The sequence below is a fragment of the Selaginella moellendorffii genome, unplaced genomic scaffold (genome assembly GCF_000143415.4).
Source record: "Selaginella moellendorffii unplaced genomic scaffold, v1.0 SELMOscaffold_29, whole genome shotgun sequence".
NCBI lineage: Eukaryota > Viridiplantae > Streptophyta > Lycopodiopsida > Selaginellales > Selaginellaceae > Selaginella > Selaginella moellendorffii.
The window spans coordinates 585,222-592,258 of record NW_003314290.1 but is presented as its reverse complement, the minus strand read 5'-3'; positions in this window follow the sequence as shown (position 1 = coordinate 592,258).

Sequence of the window (7,037 nt, the reverse complement as noted above, 5' to 3'; positions counted from 1 at the left end):
CAAAAAGGGACCCAAAAGGACCAACACATGACATGTGGAAGTGTCCGAGATGGACTCGAGTTGGAGTCCAAAGTGGAGTCCGAGATGGACTCGAGTTGGAGTCCGAGGTGGACCCGAGATGGACCCGAGATGGAGTCCGAGATGGAGTCCGAGGTGGACCCGAGATGGACCCGAAATGGAGTCCGAGATGGAGTCCGAGATGGACCCGAGATGGAGTGCGAGATGGTCCCAAAATGGAGTCCGAGATGGACCCGAGATGGAGTCCGAGATGGACCCGAGATGGAGTCCGAGATGGAGTCCGAGATGGAGTCCGAAGTCGAGACCGAGACCGGGACCGAGACCGAGACCGAGACCGAGACCGAGACCGAGACCGAGATCGGGACCGAGAACGAGACCGAGGCCGAGGCCGAGACCGAGCCCGAGCCTGAGTCCAAGTCCGAGTCCGAGTCCGAGTCCGAGTCCGAGTCCGAGTTCGAGTCTGAGAGGGTGAAAGCCCAAAGCGTTCGTCTCCCAGACCCTGGGGGGTTTGGTGAGCTCCAAAAGTATAGTAGGGGGAGGACTGCAGTGGAGCCAGTTTGGCCAGGAAAGGCCAGTTTGGCCCAGGAAGGCCGGACCCAGTGTTGGGTGATGAGCTGCCCACTGGGAAGTCCAAGACTAGAGTGAACACAGACCGACAAGTGGGGTAGCTTGGTGAAGTGTTCAAGAGCCGGCTCTAGTTCCCCCGGGAGATCGACTGGCCGATGCTCCCAGTCCAAGTGTGGGTGGCACTACCTACTTGGATACCTGGTGTGGCTCAACGGAACCCGCTCTAAGCCCATGGCTAGAGCACCCAAGGGTAGAAGGCGAGGAGAGTACCCAGGTGGCTCGCGTAAGGCCACGGTGTTCCGAAATGTTGTCCCAAAGGCCCAGACTGTGGAAAGGAAGAGGAGCAGTCCTCTGGGGTAGTGACCAAGGACACAGTCGTGTGGTGAGGAAGTCCCAGAGGACCGTGGGACTTAGTGGTCGGGCCTATGGGTCTTGATCCAGTGGCAGTGTTGGCAAACACGGCCAGGGGCAGAAAGGGACTTAGTGGGGACTGACAGAGGGATATTGGGGAAGGCTATTCCCCTTGTCGGTGGGCATCCTAAGGATGCTAAGGAGTGGATCTGAGATGACCACTCACGGATGGTTTGCCTAGTCTTGGAGAGCCAAGATGGTGATGCAAGTGGTATTGGACTACTAGTGTGGCAAAGGTGATTGGGCATGGCCTTAGCATAACGGGCTGCTATGTCGGTGGTACCTTTGAGTGTCGGTCATGGGATCGGACACGTGGAGCACTTGGACCAAGTGCAAATGTTGAGTGGCATGGATGCCATTTTCGGGGCTAGCAAGTCCCAAGTCCTGGATTGGACTTATGGAGGTTGTGAATGAGACTCCTCCAAGTGGTCAGAGGTGTGGTTAAGTGACTAAAGTAGAATGGAAAATTTAGTCGCTCACAGGTTCGAGTCCCAAATCACTAGGGCGTGGTGATGGTTTGGAATATGAAGACACTCATTTTTCGGTGGTCATGGACTCTCAGTGAGGAGACTGATTTGAGCACACCGCCAAGCGAGGGATGCCTCAGAGTCGTGATGCATGGTTAGATTGCTTAAAGTGAAAGCTCAGCATATCTAACTTGAACACTTTGGTGCAAAGGGCACCAAGGACATGGTGAATGAGATGGGGACACCCAATTTCAGTTGTTATGGATCCTTGGCCAGAAGGGCTAGCTTGGGTGCATCGCCAAGTGTGGGGGATGCCCTCGGGGTCATAGTCAACAATTTAAAAAGGGTCGGGAAGACCTAGTTCCTATTGGTAGACCTGTTAAGGGGTCAAGATGAGATCATCAGGCGATCTTGTGGCTAAACAAAGACAAAATCTTTGTTTGGGTTAAGGAATATAATTCCCAGTTCAAAGTGTTGATTTGAACTATTGATAATGGTGTGACTTGGTCGAGGTGACCAAGTGAGAAGGACACCTAAAGGGAAATCAATTGTGCCAATACGATGGTATAGTAAGTCCAAGAAAGTAGGCTTGGGGGGAGACCCATGGAAGGGTCACAAAGTTGGGCTGTGGACGAAGCCCGGAGCAAAAATTGCTAAAGAGACCTACTAAGGGTGAGCACCCGCTAGACTTAGCAAAGTAGAGCCTTTGCCATGGAACCAAAAGGATACCTCGAGAATGGAGGTAGTGATCCTATGTTGCTCAGTGCAACAATCAATGGATAAAAGCAAAAGACTAGTGGCCAAGTGTGGGCTATGGAGTTCATTGGAAGGAATCCAAATGGCAAAGTTAGGCATGGAACACTAGTGTGTTAGATGCTAACGGATTGTGAGAAAGGAAGTGTGCTTCCAAGGATGGATTCCCAAATGCTCCAAGTGGGCAAAAGTGAAAGCTTCAAGGGAGGGAGTGGCAAAGTAGCCAAAAGATAGGACTGTGGATAGCTCTAGCACAACTTACGATAGCTAGAACTTGGTGCCAAAAGTGGCATAAAATAGAAAGGAGGACAATGGCGCCCTCAAGTGGGGAGCTTCCTAGGATGGGAAGCGAAGTTGCACAATATGTGTAGTGAAAGGTGTCAAAGACACCAAAGAAATTGACTTCGAGAAGTCAAAATTAAAAAGTTCCAAGGTGAATTGGTTATGTCAATAGAAGTTGGGACTACTCGAGAATGAGTAGTGGAATTGAGTTAGAGAAGGTGTCTCTAACGGGTTTAGTGAGAACTAAACCAATAAAAGGGAGCAAACCACCCCAGGTGGCCGAATGAGTCTTTATGTTGGAGAGACTATGCTCCTTAGAGGATGGACAAGGCATGGTGCACCTTTGGTGTCAAACCATAGACAAATATTAGCTGGGTGCCAAGGATGGAACTGGTAATACATGCGGGTGTTACTTTATAAGAGTGTTTACCGTTCGATGAGGACATCGAACTTCGTCTATGGGTGGTGGAGTTGTAAGACACAAATCCCTAAGCCCCAAAGTGGAGCCGAAAGGGTGCCATGTGGTAGTGGCCGAAGCAAAAGCCAAACGAGCGTAACATGTTTGGACTAAAAGGCTCCGACTTGAAAGGTTAAGAGCGGGAGTGGAACTCTTAACGGAGTGCTCAAGGAACGAGCATGAAGCGAGCAATAAGCGAGGCTCCAAAAAGGGACCCAAAAGGACCAACATATGACATGTGGAAGTGTCCGAGATGGAGTCCGAGATGGACCTGAGGTGGAGTCCGAGGTGGAGTCCGAGATGGACTCGAGATGAAGTCCGAGATGGACCCCAGATGGAGTCCGAGATGGACCTAAGATGGAGTTCGAGATGGACCCGAGATGGAATCTGAAAAGGACCCGAGATGGAGTCCGAGGTCAAGACTGAGACCGGGACTAAGACCAGGACTGAGACCGGGACCAAGACCGAGATTGAGACCGCGACCAGGACCGAGACCGAGACCGAGGCCGAGGCCGAGACTGAGCCCGAGCCCGAGTCCAAGTCTGAGTCCGAGCCCGAGTCCGAGTCCAAGTCCGAGTCCGAGTCTGAGAGGGTGAAAGCCCAAAGCGTTCGTCTCCTAGACCCTGGGGGGTTTGGTGAGCTCCAAAAGTATAGTAGGGGGGAGGACTGCAGTAGAGCCAGTTTGGCTCGGAAAGGCTAGTTTGGCCAGGAAAGGCCAGTTTGGCCCAGGAAGGCCAGTTTGGCCCAGGAAGGCCAGTTTGGCCCAGGAAGGCCAGACCTAGTGTTGGGTGATGAACTGACCACTAGGAAGTCCAAGACTAGAGTGAATACGGACCGACAAGCGGGGTAGCTTGGTGAAGTGTTCAAGAGCTGGCTCTAGTTCCCCCGGGAGATCGATTGGCCGATGCTCCCAGTCCAAGTGTGGGTGGCACTACCTACTTGGATACCTAGTGTGGCTCAACGGAACCTCACTCTAAGCCCATGGCTAGAGCACCCAAAGGCGGAAGGCAGGGAGAGTACCCACGAGGCTTACGTAAGGCCACGGTGTTCTGAAATGTTGTCCCAAAGGCCTAGACTGTGGAAAGGAAGAGGAGTAGTCCTCTGGTGTAGTGACCAAGGATACAGTCATGCGGTGAGGAAGTCCCAGAGGACCGTGGGACTTAGTGGTCGAGCCTATGGGCCCTGATCCAGTGGCAGTGTTGGCGAACACAGCCAAGGACGGAAAGGGATTTAGTGGGGACTAGAAAGGAGATATTGAGGAAGGCTATTCCCCATGTCTGCGGGCATCCTAAGGATGCTAAAAAGTGGATCTGGGATGACCACTCACGGACGGATGGCCCAGTCTTGGAGAGACGAAATTACAATGCAGATGGTGTTGGACCACTGATGTGACCAAGGTGATTGGGCATGGCCTAGTGTAACAGGCTGGTATGTTGGTGGTGCTTTGGGGTGTCAGTCATAGGACCGGACACGTGGAGCACTGGGACCAAGTGCAAAAGTGGAGTGGCATGGATGCCATTCTCGGGGCTAGCAAGCCCCAAGTCCTAAGTGGGACTTATGAAGGTTGTGAATGAGACTCCTCCAAGTGGCCGGAGGTGTGGTTAAGTGACTAAAGTAGAATGGAAAAATTTAATCACTTACAGAAACGTCACCTCTTCCACTTCTTGCTGGACATTCTTCAACTCCACTTTCTATGGGTGATGGTCCTATTTCAATGAAGGTTGATGCTGCTATTGCTTGAGTCTAAGGACAAGGGTGAGGACGTGGTCATGGCTGTGATGTTCGTTGTTGGGCATATAATGAAGTTGGTCACACTTATTAGTGTTATTGGCATTTTCCAAATTGGTGGCCACCATTTCCTAGGTGGAGACCTTGGCGTCAAGAACATTCTGTTGGTGTTATTGCAGTAGAAGGTCTGGATACCAAGATGCATCCGGGAAACGAAGAGTCATGTGAGTAACTAAGGGACCTTGTGCAAATAATTTAATGACCTCTCCATCTTTCTTTCAGGAGTATTATCAAGGGGTTCACTCGGCACCAGTTCATCCAATGTTTACTTTCTAAACTTATTTTTATAACAAGTGGTCTCCTATTATTCTCTCTATGTTGGTTGATATAGGTTCAAGTTTATCTTCTAGTGCTCGACCTGTTGCCACATGTTGCTGTCTACACTTGTGTCGTGCAGCGGAGCTAGTTTTCATTCTTTATGTCAACAGTCGTATACATGCATGTGCACAAAGTGAGGCGGACTTAGTTGTGTATGTGGGTGATCTCGAGCTTGGGTTGCAGTCATCGTAGGTGGTGCCGAGTTAAGCTTTTGACCTCATCCTTGCTATGGGTTGGTTGCAGCACAACATGCCAAGTGTGACTTTGAGGCCTCTCCCTTTTGCCTCATACTTCCTTATATTTCATCCATTCCTCTCACTTTCGTACCTCTTTGTCCCTCTGCTTTTACCTCTGCTTCCATTACTTTTGTCCCTCCACTACTTCCTCCTATGTTTCAGTCATGTTCCGCTTTTCCCTTTTTTGATCCCTTCAATAGTCTTTGTGTTGTAGCGGTTGACCGATTCATGAAGAAATATTCCGATCTCTTTGAATTTGACCTATCGTCTGGGGCCAAGATTGCCACACGTCATCCGATTTCAACCGGGGATGCTCAAAAAATCAAGGTTCCTGTTCATCGTCGGTCACCCAAAGAGATCAAGATTTTACATGCAAATGTCAAAGAGATGTTAGAGAAGGGTGTTATTCAAAAGTCATGAAGTCCTTGGGCATGTGAACCTCATTTACCTGATGGGAGTATTCGTTTCAACATCAACTATTGTCCATTAACAAAGTGACAATTCCAAATGTGTACCCTCTTCCTCACATTGCTGATCTCTTGGATCGTCTAGGGCGAAGTCATTGGTTCACCAAGCTAGATCTTGCTTATGGGTACTGGCAAATACTGATAACTAAAGAAAATATTCCTAAGATTACTTTTTATACACTATTTGGTTTGTATGAGTTCTTAATGATGCCGTTTGGTTTGAACAATGCTTCAGCAACTTTTTAGTGGATGATAGACGAGATTCTTTGTGATATGCCAAAGGTGACTGCTGACTTCATTGATGATGTCTTGATCCACTTGGAGGGGATGTGGGAGGAGCACATCCATGATGTTTGTAAAGTGTTGGATTAGTTACATGACATTGGTTTAAAGCTGAAGTAGTCGAAATGCATGTTTGGGTCCAAAGACAAGGGTTTACAAATTGATCTTGATAAACTTATAGCTATTGTAAAGTTCCCTACTTTGAAGTGTGTAAATGATATGCAGCACTTCTTGGGTAAGGTGCAATATCTCGGTCATTTTGTGGATCATCTTTCTGATTGCATTGCACTATTGCGAGCGTTATTGAAGTCATCAACGTCATCTTTCATCTGGTCTCCAGATTGTGAGCAGGCATTCATCGATCTCAAAGAGCTATTGATGACTCCTCCAGTTTTGGCATATCCTGACTACACTCGACCTTTCATTTTGCACATAAATGCTTTTCATATTAGTCTTGGAAGTCTTTTGATGCAAAAAAGCCTAAGTGTGTTTGGTTAGTGCCATCCTATTGCGTATATAAGCTGTATATTACAATTAGGCGGAGGTGAACTACTCCATGACAAAGAAGGAGTGTTTAGCAGCAATTTGGGGTTTCAAGAAACTTCATGCATATCTACATGGTTCTCAAACATTACTAAAAGGTGATCATATTGTTATTACTTCATGTAGCGCACCTTATCTCTCTCCTCTTAAGCCAACTGGAAAAGGGGCAATTGTTTGTGAGAGAGCCCTTAGTGGCTATTTTATCCCCATTTATCCCCCAAGGTTCCAAAGATCCACGGTGACAGTATATCTAAATCTCATCCCATGATCATATGCGCTACACTCACCCCCCCTTTAGAGATGTCAATGTCTTCATTGACTATCGACTAACAACCCCTACTGAGCTAAGGGAACCAACACCTCCATTTCCGCACTGAATTTACCAATCCTTCCATTGTGTAGACCAGTTATTCCATGTGAGGCAATTAGTCATCCATCCATACCGCAG